General features: G+C 35.7%; 1 pseudogene; it reads right to left on the bottom strand.

Annotated features, from left to right (window-relative positions):
* LOC107852352 overlaps positions 1-15273 on the bottom strand; it is a 49392-nt pseudogene extending 34119 nt beyond the window's left edge.
* Positions 15274-15766: the final 493 nt, after the last annotated feature.

Here is a 15766-nt window from a genome sequence, read left to right as displayed (position 1 = left end):
GATTCAATACTACAATCTTAAGTGTAAAAGTCATATTTTATGATCATTCAATGCTGGTGGGTTATGAACACCCAATACCTATGTGTTTTACATAATTTCCATTTTTCAAGTAACAAGTTAGTCAAATCATAGCTTTAATCAAATCATAGTTTTAATATCATATTTAGTACACCATGATCATGTTGAGCATTATCAGTTTATATGTTTATAATTACCTCCAGAACTGTATACACTATTATTTTTAGAAAACCATGACCTAAGCTTATCAGTTATCAGTGCATGCACCAGTTAGTATTTCAGTATCTTTCAGTTGGGAGTAGAATTTAGCACCGAGCAAACCCAAGGATGGGGACTCACCCGCCAGTAAGGACTGGGTCCTTAGCAGTTGTCCCTAAGTTCTAGAAATACTTAGCCAACGTAGGATTATAAGATGTCACCTGTCAGTTTAGGAATGGTACTCTCTTAGGGATCACCCACCAGTTAGGAATGACTCCCTAGTCCTTCAGTACATCAATTTAGTGATCACAATAGTTCAGGTTCTACTCTGATGGCAAGGTTAGAACAACCCTCCTCAATGTGGATCAAATGTTGTACTCCATGATAGCTCGTTTGGTTTATTTCGGTTACATAATAGCTCCCATAATCTCAGTGCAGTATTTAGTATATATTCAGTTCAAGTTTTCTTGACCAAAGTATGTAGATTTATAGTTATTCAGTTATACAGATTTCAATAATTCAGTTTATAGATTCTTTCAGAAATATGTATATGCTTGGTCTTGTATTCTCAGATATTATAGTTTTTTATGCATTCATGCTCATCTATATCATGTTGTTCAGTTAGTCCTTATCTTACGTGCACAAAACCCCATAGTTTCAGTCCAATTATTCAAACTAAGTATAGTCAGTTTTACATAATCAGTATTCATATATCCGCTACACAACATACCAGTTTTAGTTATCTCTTTTTTCAGATTTCAGTTGTTTAGTCACTTAGACATAAGTCATTCAATTAATTAGATCTACTTAGTACATGTTATTTTGGTTTTATACATTTATTCGTTAATGCTCAATATATTTGTATACTCAGATCCTTAAGTTAAGTCAGTTTCCACCACATAGTTTTAATCCCAATATTCATACATCATCCTTGGTTAGCTTTTACAACATATTTATCCCCACAAGAGAATGGCTTATATCATTTATGTTTCTACCGTGACCTAGCTTACAAAATTAGTTTCATCTCATGATTTATAAATTCTCTATGATTTATAGTTTCTACGAATAGTCATGTTTCAAATGTATATTTCAGCAAATAACTTATATCCTGAGTTTTACAGCATGTTTGAAATATTTCCATAATTTAGTGCAAGTCTCCATATACTCAGTACATTCCAAATGTATTGACCACATACATGCATTTGAAGCTATATCCTTCCTAATGTAGGTACCATATAGCTCTTACACCAGGATCAAATAGTTTGCAGCCTTTCATCCAAAGGTGATAAGTTCTCCTATTTCGAGAACTCCAAATCGTTGTACATCATATACTATATTTTTGATTTTCCATATGTATTGATTAGTGGTATTTGGAGGAATATCCCAGCTATCTATAGTCAGTATAATAGAGGTTTCATAGATGTCAGTCAGAGTTAATCATGTAGTTTGAGTTTCTTTATTTAGTTTTATTATGATGTAAATTGTATAAGCATTATCTTTATTCAGACTTTTCATGAGTATGCTTCGGCTCAACAAATTAAGTTTTGTTTTACATATTAAATTAGTTGCTCAACAGCATGTCAGTTCATGGGTTAAGCTTGGGATTACTTGTGGTTCCAAGCACTGTGTTATGACTAGGGGGGAGTCTCAAGTCGTAACAGAATCCTTTCCCCTCTGAGCAACTACTGGACACTCTCATACCCTGTGGCCTAGTTTTCCATGTCCAAAACATATACCACTACTAGCCATACACTCACCCTGATGATTACTACCATATTTCCTGCAGAGTGAATTAGTACATCCACTGTTCACACTACCCTGGGACTTAGAGCCTAGCGCTCTGTCCAGATTTTCTTGTCTGAACTTGGGCACCGGAACACAAGCTGAAAATAGAGATGGGGTAGAAAATTACTGACGAAACTAAGAATAGTTTCTGCCTTCTGACCTTGGCTAAGAAATGTTCAAACTACCTGTTCTGGACCTCTTATTTTCTCTCTCTTTCCCTTAAGCTTCTCCTCAATATGCTGAGCATGAACCATGAGTCTAGATATGTATATCTCCCTAATCAACACAGAGTTCCTACACTCCTTAATTATACTATCAACTACACCTAATACAAACTTACTCATTCTAGACCTATTAATCGCCACTATAGAAGGAGCATACCTCGCTGACTAAGTAAATTTGAGCGAGTACTCCTTCACGCTCTTACTTCCCTATTTCAAGTTAATGAAATCCTGAACCTTAACTTCACTTAACTCTAGAGGAAATAACATGTCTAATAAAGTTGTCGCAAACTCTTCCTACTCTACAGGCTCTGCATCGACACCTCAGTCCTCCATTAACTATTTAAACCAGGTGTGACCTATGCCCTGCAACTGATATTCAGTTAAGTCTACACTCTCACTCAAAGTGACTCTCATGATATCTGTCACCTTATGTACTTATCCATAAACTTCAACGGATTTTCCTTAAACTTGGTTCTCAAAAACAGAGGGGGATTTATCTGGGTGAAATCCCACATCCTAATTGCATTTGTATTTTCCACTGGATTGGCTGGGTCAACAACTTGCTAGTTGTTCTGAGAAGCTAATGAATGGGATAAGATTGTGAAAGTATCCTTTAATTCGGCGTGAGAGATATGCTCATTCAGGGGATCTTCCTGAACAGGTGGTGGTGTGGGTTGATCCCCATTCCTTTTTCCATTATTCTTCTAGGAGGCATTATCTGTAAACAAAACAAAAGTATAAATTAGAAAGAGAAATTAAATAGAGATCATTTTATTTCACACGACATGAACACTGAAAGAAAGAAAACTTTCATAAAATATCTCGTAGCCTCTTATTTATAAGTGTGGCGCGCTTCACACCCATGCACAAGACTCTACTTGATGTGTCTTTTAGACACCTAGGAAACTTTAAAATCGTAGGCTTTGATACCAAGTTTAGTCATGACGTAAGGCTACCCCCTAGTCGCAATAATGGTGATTACGACCATAAAGGGCCACAAGCTAATCCATAAGCTGGTACCTACTGTAAGCACTGAATAAAATCATGGTATAACACATAAGTAAAATGTAAACTAATCAGATACTGTAACTCTTTACACTAAAATACGAATTAATATCATATCTGAATTATCTGATAAAATACTGGAAACTAAACTGTCTATCTAAAACAATTGATAATACTGAAAGAACTGACTGACCGTCTAACTAATTATCCGAAAGCCTTTAAACATCATGAGGAGTTGATGGGACAAACCCCCAACTAACTATGATTGTCTGATCATAAGGAAATGCTAAAACTGAAATAAAAATATCATGTCCTCGGTGGATAAGGACTCACAACTACTGTTGTTGAGTAATGTTGAGCTGTCTAAGGATGGTCGGGAATCTAAACGTCCGAACCTATGTTATAAGACAACTTAGCACAAAGAAAATTATGTGGTCAGTACTTTGAATATACTGGTATATGAGATGAGTGATGGAGGAAATGCATGAGATAACTGAGCATGATTGCATTAACATGTAATATCTGAGAATGCAGGACCAAGCATAAACATGTTACTAAAATAATCTATAAGCTAAAAGACTGAAATCTATATAACTGAATAACTTACAATCTATACACTTGGTCAAGCGAACCTGAGCTGAGATATACTGAAATACTAACTGAAACTATGGGAGAAATCACCTAACCAACATACCCCAATTTGAGCTAATCTAGGTCTAACCTGCAACCCCAATTGGAAGGATGTCAGTACCTTACCACGGGTACTAACACTTGTTGTGTGGATCTACCATGTCCCAAAGGACTACGAAGTTATTCCTAACTGGAGGGTGACCCCAAAGAGAGTGTCAGTTCAAAACTAGTTAGAGACATCTCATAAGTCTATGCTAGCTACGTAGTTCTAGAACTAAGAGACTAATTCTAAGGACTCAGTCCAAACTGACGGGTGAGCCCCTATCCCTAGGTTCGATCAGTGCTAAATCATACTCGCAACTGAACTGATATTGGTACAGAACTGAACTAAGTTTAATTGAATATTATTTTTGATAGTGCTCATAATGATTATATCGACTGAGAAAATAATAATATACATGGTTTAATTGAATCATTACTTAAAAATCTGATTATGTAAAACACATAGGTATCAGGTGTTCATAACCCCCCAGCACTGAATGATTTTAAAAATATGATTTCAAACTTAAAATACTGTAGTATGTAACCATGATTTAAAGACCCAAAACATAGACATCCTACCAAATAAGTAAATATCACGAACTTGAACATGAGAATACCTTAAAACATGGGAAAACAATATGGTTATGTGACTAAGATCACAACTTGATAATATAACATGAAATTCACTTGAATATGACATGGGAGATTAAAGGTTATAGAATGAGATAACCTAACTTTTCATGGAATCATTCTTGGACATGAATTGAGTCAAAATAGTAAGAAGAAATTGAATCAAACTCTTTTTGAACATGTTAAATTCCATAATGAAGGAAAAACACATACTAATTAATCAAAGTAATGAAATTCAAAAACAAAATATCAAACCTGTAGTTTAAAACTTGAATAAGTACAACTCCTATGGTCTTTAGTCCCTTAAATCACATTTTAATGCTATGCTTTCAAGACATGAGGATTTGGGAATGAACCGTAACTTGAAACATATAAATTCAACTTGAAAATCATGCTTTTGGGCACAAGGATGAAAGATTAGCCTTGTTCAAAAGACCACATACCTTAGTAGCTATATTTTTGAAGATTGCTTGGACTTAGTATCTTGAACCCTTGATTTCATAAGAATGAAACTTGGGATTTGTTCTTGGGAAGGAGGAGGGTTTCTTGAGAGAAATTTAGAGTGAAAGGGGTAAATAATGCCCTTTTGGAATTCCCAAATCACGTGAAGGACGAATTGGGGTGATGTAAATGACTCAAATGTCCCTTAGGAACTTAAACCTGATAACTGTATGGGACAAGGCCATGCATCACGCATCTCTCTCCTCAGGAGAATGGAATGCACCACATCCTTACTCTGGGGGAGAGAGAAATGGATCACCGAGCTGCTCACCATAGGAGAGAGCAATGCCCCGCGGCCTTATCGTATTGCTTCATTGTTTTGGCTATCCAAACACATATTGAACCTCGTCTGAAAATCCCAAAATTCACACAAGACATACTTTTAACCTCCCTAAATATAAATCAACTTAAAAACAAACATTTTAGGGTCGACAAGGCCAACCTAAAACTCTATAAAGTTTAGGCATCTTGAAAATGACTAAGTCCTCAACACTTAGTGAGATTATCAAGCCTTGGACCCCTTAAGCATATGCCTAAGAGCTAAATTGAGCTTATGATCTTTTGAGGTATTACATTAGTCTGGACTCAGGCTAATGCAACAACTCTTCTCTATCCCTGACCTCAAGGACAAGCTCTACCTCTGCCCAATTAAAGCTCTAGTTGTTGGCTCTAGGGCCTTGCCCTTAGCCTGTGTGGCCTTCATCCTATCCATCTATTAGAGAGTGAAACAAATGAGAGTACATATACCAATATATACGCAATATATGATAAAGAATAAAAATGTGAGATTTTTCTAAGAATGTCATATAGCCTCTCAAAGACAGGATAAAACATCATCATGACCCAAAAAATCAATTCATGATGGCACCGACTATAATCTTCTAATAGGTAAACAAAAATCATAATCCAATATAACGATTAATGGGCTAATAGGTAGAATATAGAAGAATAGGGGTAAAATAAAAAATGAGGCAACTAATCAGGGGAAAATACACAAATCATGCATTCAAAATTAGGTTAAAGGAAAAACATACAAAATGAATTCCCCAAGACCTGTATAGTTAGTAAAAGATATACTAAAACATAAGGAGTACAAGATGTCATGACCCGAACCAGGGCCTAGTGGTGATAGGTATCTCAAGACTACCATGAGACAGAGATGACCCCCTTATCTTAACATAAAAAAAAAAAAAAAAAAAATACAACGTAAGCCAACCAAATAGTAATAAGAAGTATAGAGAATAAAATGTAAACTCTATGAATCAAACAAACATCCATCCCACAATTGTCCACAAAAGCATCAAAACCAAAATACCGAAATAGGTCAGGACATGCCCCCAACCATGACATCGAGAATTCACAATTCACAAAATTTAAAAAGAAACCTAATGAAGTGGAAAGTCTTTTTGAAAGATGGAGGCTCACCACTTCACAACATCTCGACCAATGTACCACTTCATCTAACGCTGAACAGGAGTAACAAAAAACCCTAGGACCCTACATCATGAAATGAGGTAGTATCTAGGGACAGTCAGTGGGATAAGCACTAGCATAAAACACAGGGAATGTGATAAAGTAATGCCATTTCCAAAACCAATCAAAACAACGTACACACACATTCATGCATACATATATTGGATGTTGGGATAGAGGCAAGGGTCATGAGTACGTGATTATAAAGTGTTAGCCTATACTGTGTATCTTTATCCATCCTAAGGGAACCCATGGGGTATATGGGTTCAGCTCTCCTTGCTAAAGGGTCCCAAGTACATGTTTGCTACATGAACCGAGGAATCCAAAGAAAGGGCTAAAGACACAAAGGCTCTAGCCATTACAAAAGTATAATGTGTGAACAAAGAAGATGATCATATAGACCCCACACTAGGAAACATGGTTTCAAGTGTTAGTCCCCCCAGAACCTCCACCATTACGGTGAGATACACAGCCTCCTTTATGCCCAAATTAAATCATTTTGAAACATAATCTCAACCATGAACTGAGAAGTCTTATTTTAAGGTATTTACCACTTGGTATCATCATACCTATTATGCTTAAAAGCTTATATAATCATGCCAATCCATTCCAATTAACCAATTTACTCCTAAGTCCCTTTAAAAATCCAAAACCATGGCCACCAAGGCCTTTTAAATCAATTTGTTTATCTGTTTGTCCGTTAATGTAATGCAATGGTATCAAAAATACAAGTCAAAGTATGCATCTGTCCATGTTCAAAACCAAATTTGCCAGGTGGATTAAGGTTAATGCCAATTTTATGCTAAAATCCATCAATTTGGGGAAACCTATGTTCCCCATTCCAATTCCCATAATAGTTCACCCAATCAGTCCTAAAAGCCATTAATCAAATCATTAATAACACATTTAAAATATGGGAAAATAATTCATGTAATTCCAAACCAAATTTCTCAACCCAATTTCAAACCGAATATTTAAATCACATAAATATTGCATCAAATTATTCCTTAATGTAAAATACAAGTTTTAGGGATGAGAGACATGCATTTAATACAAAAGAAATTGAATAAAATCAAGGATTGGAGCCTAGGTATTGAATCACTTGTAAAACCCTAGTGTTCTTCCTTTGGTAGTTAAAGAGGAGAAAAGTAAAGTTTTGATTTGACTAACTGAAGATAATAAGGACCCTTATGTATTTTAAGTCATGGGAATAGTGTGGAGGGAGGAAAAGACAAAAATAACCTTAATTAAAATATGAAGGAAATTATAGGCCCAGCAGTCACGACTCATGATGATTGACCATGAGTCATTACTTGGACTTGTTACCTAAGGACCAAAAACCTGGTACATTACTGGTATGATTATCAGTTGCTCATCACTACTCATTATCAATCATCACGAGACGTGGTGAAGACTAATGATCAAGGAAGAACTCCTAGGCAATCCCTCCATTCGAACAATGAGTCCCATTTCATGGCTCATTACATGAGGTACCAACTCGTTACCTAAGTTGTTGTCCTAGTAGTGTTCGACTCTACATTAGAAATTTGCCAATTCAAGAGTTTATAACCTGGGGGCCTAAGGTTCAAGTAACTGGGTGTCATATTGCCCCCCTCCCCCAATATCTTTCATCCTTGAATAAGAAGTTAGGCCACCGTTAGCACGATAATAGAGAGAACACAACCATATTTCCAGGAAAATGTAAGAATGTGATAAGAGGGAAAACAAAATTCCTAACTTAAGAATTTTCATGCAAGGTTAGGAACAAGAATGGATACTTGAACTTCATATCTTTCTCAGCTTCCCAAGTAGCTTCTTTTACCTTTTTATTCTTTCAAAGCTATATCCTTAATCCTCAATCTATTAACTTGCTTATCTAATATTTAAATTGGGACTTCTTCATAAGATAAGAATCTTAAACACCAATATCCTCAATAGTCATTGTCAAAAAAGGATCATCCACACACTTTTTCAACATGGACACATGGAACATAGGATGAGTCAAAGCCAAGCTCGCTGAAAAATCTAATTCATAAGCAACATTGCTAGTCTCCTCAGATAGGGATTGAGCTTTCCCTTCTTCCCAAACCTCATGACGTCTTTCATATAAGAAACTTTCAAGAACACCCAATCATCAACCTCAAACTCCAACTCCCTTCACCTCACATTCGCATAAGACTTTTGGCGACTCTAAGCAATTTAAGGCTTTTTGTAATCACCTTCACCTTATCCATAGCATGGTGAAGTAAGTCAAGATGAGAAAAACCTTATTTCACCAACCTCAAACCATCCAATAGAATACTTATACCTCCTACCATGGAGAGCCTCGAAAGGAGCCATCTGAATGCTAGAATGGTAAATTTTATTATACGTAAACTCAATGAGGGGTAAATGGTCAGCCCAACTACCCTTAAAATTAATCACACGGGCCCTTAGAATATCCTCTAAGTCTAAATAGTACATTCCATTTGTCCATCCGTTTAAGGGTGGAAAGCAGTGTTAAGGTTCACCTGAGTACCCAAACCTTTCTGAAATGAAGGTTAGAAGTGAGAAGAAAATTGCATACCTCAATCTAAAATGATGGACACTGATGCTCCATGAACTTAACTATCTCCTATATAAATAACTTAGTAGAATCTTCTCATGAGTAGTTAGTCCTAACAGGCAAGAAGTGGGAAGACTTATTCATTCTATCCACAATGATACAAATAGAATCATACTGATTGCCAGTCAACGAAAGACTTATAAAGAAGTTCATGTTAATCATCTTCCACTTCCATATAGGCAACTTTATTTCTTGAGACATGCCACTAGGCCTCAAATGCTCAACCTTGACCTGCAGACAAATCATACACTATCCTAACCCAATTTCTCAGATCATGATGGCACCTACTATAACCCGCTAGCAGGCAAGCCAAACCCATTATCCGATAAGACTAGTAATGGACTACCTAACTAGATAAATGCATAAATACAAAAAAATGAAATATGAGATCAAATAAATAATATATTCCTAAAACCTGGTGGTATCAGAACAAGAGCTTCAACATAATCAAGATTTTCAATTGAAGTACAAATGAATATACCAATACAATTTATCTCTGGATACAACTTAGAGATTAGTCTAATACATAAGAGAGAGAGATAAGTAATACTCTAAATGTGAGGAGCTCACTCAAAGTCTCCTAACCATGGATGCGCCATATGATACACACATCAATGGCGATAACCCATACTATGATCTGCAGGCTGCAGAAGTGCAGTATGTGTACCAAACACATAGTACTAAGTACGCAACTGCCGACTGAGCTCCAAAGATAAGGCAGATATACACAACATATAAACAGAATGAAAAACTACACCCAAATGTCCAGCAACCATAAAAGACAACTAATGAGATAATACGGATAAACTAACCTGTTCATGTCCAAGAGGCTAACTAATTAAGGATAAGGAAGCAATAATAATGCACTATCTCATTCCATCCTTACTTATGAATCTTAGCACTATACCGTATATCACTGGACAATATGCAAGTAAGAGCTGAAGTAAGATATATATAAGTTTACAAGGGCCAAGGAATAAGTATATAGTCTGAGTAAATGATGGAAAAGAGGGATAAACGGTAATACCACACCTACATATAACTAAGTATGCATTTATATATATATATACATACATATATAAAAATACATACATATATATATATACATACATATAACCAAGGTCCACTCAAATTATTGCCTAAGTCATCAGACTAGCTATTTAAGACCTCATAATCATAGAGGGAGCTAGTGCTAGAATACTAAGGGCTCTAATCCATAAATCAAGTCATCAGATGATCATGCATAGTAATATAATTGTTGATAAAAGAGGCCAGAAACATACCTCAAGTATCTATACTAAATTAATGACCAATTTATCACAAACAAGCAAACAATGATTATAACAATAATAATAACAATATCAATAACATTGTGAGTAACTGGAGAGTCCGAACAACCAAATGCCTAGCCGAGCTTATCCCATACCCCCATCACCCCAGGCTTAGAAGGTTCAATCAATATATAACAAACCATAAGGCATATTCATCACTCATACCTATGCAACCCCCTTCCCCATATGAGCTGATAAATATCGGTGCATCCAGTGATGGGTGATGCGCATTCAAGGATAAATGCAACATAATCCTTATAATGCATCAACAGGCAAAATCGTATCAGTTATAATATATAAGAGATACCCAAAATTAAACCAGGCATAATATAATCAAGACTCGTAATTGAACTAGTCAAAAATATCATCAAGACTCAAAAATTAAGCAGTCATAAATATCATCAAGACTTAAAATTGAACCATTCATAAATATCATCAACACCCTCAATATAATCAACATCAACCATATATAGCATCAATATTAAAGTCTGTCATTAAGTTTTAACCAAAATTCATATTATTAAAGGTACACGATCTTAAGTAGTGAATAAAAGAGGATAAATCCATAAATATATTGCTTGAGGTAAACTTTGGGACTAAATCATTATAAAAGTGTAGAAGGGATCAAAATCTCTCATAATCGGAGTAAATAGTATTATCAAAGTCATGGAGCGGATGCTTTGGTCAAATCCTTACAAATATCGGTATTAATTTCTTTACACATAAGTTATTCATTAAGAGATTACACATAAGTTGTTCATTAAGATAGGAAATTATTATGAAGGAATCTATTTATAAAGTGGAAAGTGAGTTTTACCCCTTACTTAGGAGAAATAGTAATAAAATCATATTTTAGCTAGAATCACATCATTTACCTATAGAATGAGCATGAAGGTATAGAATCTATGCATGTCTATGAGGAATATTGTCTCTATAGACCAAATATCATGTCTATGACTATGTTACCAATCATGTTGATGGTCCATATCATAAATCAAGTCTGGAATGCCATAGCATAGCTACAAGCCATAAGCCATAATCCAAGGAAAGTTATCATAATTACCAAATCGTAAGTAACTTTATTCTAAAGGTTCTGTAGTCTCAACTATGTCTAACATTCACAACTAAGTCTACAAGGGCTAACACAAGGCTTAGCCTAAGTTGGGCCATAAAAACCCACTTCTAATTCTCAATTTCCATATTTAAGCAATTTATACCCCAAACTAGGCTAAGGTATTTATTTTAACTTCTAGATGTAAAGAAAGCCATAACCTATCCTAAGATAGGAATCCTGCCTAGCAACATGGGCATTTAAGTCAACTCTACCTAAACTATGGTTTCAAGATCACTAGAATAGCCCAACTAAGATTAATTACACTAATCATACCATCAACACTAAAACCACATCCCATAACTAGTATCATATCATATCCATTCTACGATTTAGTTAAATCTAAGGATAAGGCAATATAATTCCAAAAAGGGTAAGAAGCATTTCACGTTACGGGTTACAACCATCATCTAATCCCTAAACATCAATATTCAATACTAAGTAATTCTACGCATAATCAAACTTAACATTCACATTAACACGCAATATATAACGCGCATAATCTTACGGATAAGAGTAGGCAGAAGCCTACCTTAAAGTTAAACTGCAAATCTCTAAATCGTTCCCTAAATGTCCATCTTTATTTCATAATCCCAATAAGCCATAACACTATAAAAATCATAATCTACTTATCCATACGAGAATAAAGATACCCATATTGCACTATTATGCTTCGGGTCCAAAAATGACACCAAAAATCCTAAGTAGGTCCACTCGCAAAAAATCACATTTTCAAGACCAAATCAATCTGATGTCAAGTTCAAGGAATCAAAACCCTCAAAAATGGGTGAAAATCGAGCTAAGTTTGAGCTAAAATCAAGCCTTAAAGGATTTGGGGCTTTGGTCAAATTTTTAAGAAATTGAAGCATGAGTTTGAAGAATTCTTACTTTAAATCAAAAGATATTCGCAAAATATATGTTAATAAAGCTCCCAAGTCACCCCCAAAACACAGTTTTGAGTTAGAACATACTTTTTAGGGTTTTGGGATCTCAAGAATAAGTGAGAAATGGCCAAAATGTGACTTGAGGGGTCATTTTATACCCATGCAAGGTGATTACGTATAGCAGCCGCACAACAGGGTGTGCAATCACACTACTTGAGTGTAGGAGTAGGTATGGTGATCGCCATCCTCCCTTGTACAATCGCATTACCTGCTGTAAGCACAAATGACAACTGAAACTTGAAAAATTTCCAAGTTTCCGCTAATGCCTCGGGATTTATTCAGAATCCAATATATCCAAATAAACTATGAAACCATACTAAATTCAACATTTCGGATACAATGGCGAAGTCGGATTTTCCATCCGAGGTCATTTCGACCAAATGTAGGCCCCATACCTAAATTTCTAATTTTTCAACTTTCCAACCAATAGGTTGAATGAGCTCGGGTGCATCGGGATCTGAACCAAAAGTCTACCTAGCCTAAAATAAATATTTTGGAGCTACTGGTATAGTGGGAATTTGTATCTGAGATTGTTTTACTAAAGTTTTTGCCCGGTGGCCATTTGGAACCAAGGAAGACTTATAAACTGGGAATTAGCTCTATAAACCAAACGAACTGCTCGGTAACCAAACTTTCTATCCTAGTAAGTCATAAGTGACTTGGGGAATCTATGGGAAAGCTCTAACGGCCAAAATATATAGAAATATGTAAAATGACCTAGAGGGTCATGACAATATCCACTACTAAAAGGACTTTTATCCCCAAAGGTCAATAGATAGAAAGATCTTACAAGCTCGAAAGAAGGAGGTACTAGGAACGCATGTATCAGCATAACTTCCTAAATAACCTCTGTTAAGAGAGAACACTTCCTAGGGATTTTACCATATGTATCCCTTTTCTAACCAGCTCTCTTACTTGACTTTCTAAACAACCAAAACTCAACTTCAACTAACAACTGGTCTCCAACTAAACATGAACCACTACACACTGATACCATCTTGACACCCATACAAATTAATTAAGACTCATCCAAGACAAAAGCGAATCAAGGCATAAGTCTTACAACAACTCCAAATCAAATATAACCTTTTCTTACCTACCCACACTAGCTATCTACTCCAAACCAGGATGAAAATCATCTGAGTTTGGTCTGCATAATCTCATCACAGAGAACTCAAAGAACTAAAGCTGATCCGTTGAAAGTCCATATAACAAATGTGAAAATAAGCCCATAAGGAACTGTCAAGGCACACAAATGGATATAATCAAGGAATAAAGTCGATGGCTATGCTACAAATAGTATGGATGATAGCCAAAACTGAAATCTAAAAGTCCAAAGCATAACTACTCATCACTAAATGATCTACTCCAAGATGTCCTATAAAACAAAAAAGAAACCAAAAAGAAACCATGCTACTCCCATTGAGTATGTCATTTGAAAATCTTAATTCCAAGGCCACAACCCAAAAAATAAACCAAGTGACTCAAGATAAAGGATTTTAAATTTTCAAACTAAAGAAGCAATAAAAAAAGGCCATTTACCTCTAACTCCCTAACACCACAAAAGACAAGAATCATATCATGGTAGGAATGGAGCATCCAACTCTCTACCAAAAACAAAGGCAAACTATCACTAGGAGATAAACCCAACAAATCTAAGAAATGAATACAAGAACTCATGATATCAATATCAAAACCACCATTGAGAGATGAAATAATGAGAAGGGAAGTGTACAAACCTGAAACTCAAGAACAGGAAACATAACCAAATTACCAACTCTAGTGCCATAACAAAACCATAGATGGTCAACTTACCTTCGATATTATAACACCTTCCCGAATCAACATAGCAAAACTAATCAAGAGGGAAAACAATCAGCCTCACCTAGCCATGGAAAAGAAATCATCGAATTGGGCTATAGCTGCTCAAGCCACTGAATAAAAATGGCAAAGAAATAAAATTTTGACTAGCTAACACTAGTCTATACATCCACCTATTAATGATCAATTACATTAATCAATGACATAAATAACATCACAATATAAACATCAATATAATGAATTGGTGGTACCAAGATGAACATCAATAACAAGTACCACTCAAGGGCCATAATAAAGCCAATGTGTCAAGATAAATGGGACTCGAACCCAAATACTATACCATAGGGAGAAAATATCAATACAGATATACCCAATCCACTACTAGAAGAAATAAACCACAGGGTAGTCACACAATAAAAAATTTCATAACAAGGCCCACAATAACCAATATGAACTCATTAGGGCATATAATCAACAATGGGTACATACACTATAACACATATAATGAAAAAGGTAAATATCAAAAAATAAAAGTAGACCAATAATGGAGAAATCCAAAATCACATGCTGGATGAATCTAAGGGAGAATAAATCTAAGCGGGTCCAAACTCTGACTGATCGGCTGAATAATCAACTGAGGTGTAATGCCATGTCGGGACACTCTCTATACTAATGACCTATCTTACCATAACTAAAATAAGATCCTGGAATACTTTGAGATACTACCCCTCATAATCCAAAATGGTCGTCATGGCTTGAAGATGCTATGCCAAAACCTTTACAAAGGCTGATGGGGACTCTGCCTACTATGATCACTATGACTAATCTAAGAACCATTTATAGTCTGAAATACTACCTGCGTAGAGTTGATAGGCTGCAAGTGAAGCTGACCTCCACCTGAAGGATCCTCACTCCTGGATAAAATGCCAATAGCACTTCTATAAGCCTCATACATGTTTTTTTTGTAACCCTTGCATAATCAACAACCTAAGAGAAGGAATACCCAACTGCTATCAAGCACTCTAACACAATGGAATGGGAATGCTGATCCACTAATAAATTCATGCACCATGACCAGCTCAGAAGAGTATATCATAAAAATATACTTGGCCCATTCAAGAAACCAATCTCATACTCAAACATATGTCGAAGTCTCATCTTCATCTATCGGGCATCTCACATTACTCATTTAGGGACAGAATAGAGTCAAAGAATGTATTTAAGGTTCATAGCAATGTAGACACACAATAAGGAGTCAAGAAGTAATTTTCCTAATAATGTCCTTGTAGCCTTTCAAAGATAAGTTACATACGTCTCCGCAGCAATCTTTAGGACTCTACTAAGCACTTAGCGCTTGTACCAATACACTGGGAAGCCTAGGCTCTAATACCAATTTGTCTTGACCCAATTTCTTGGATCATGATGGTACCCACTATAACCCACCAGTA

This window comes from Capsicum annuum, chromosome 4 (genome assembly GCF_002878395.1).
Source record: "Capsicum annuum cultivar UCD-10X-F1 chromosome 4, UCD10Xv1.1, whole genome shotgun sequence".
Taxonomy (NCBI): Eukaryota; Viridiplantae; Streptophyta; class Magnoliopsida; order Solanales; family Solanaceae; genus Capsicum; species Capsicum annuum.
The sequence above is the reverse complement of the archived record's forward strand: the minus strand, read 5'-3'. Positions and strand labels throughout refer to the sequence as shown.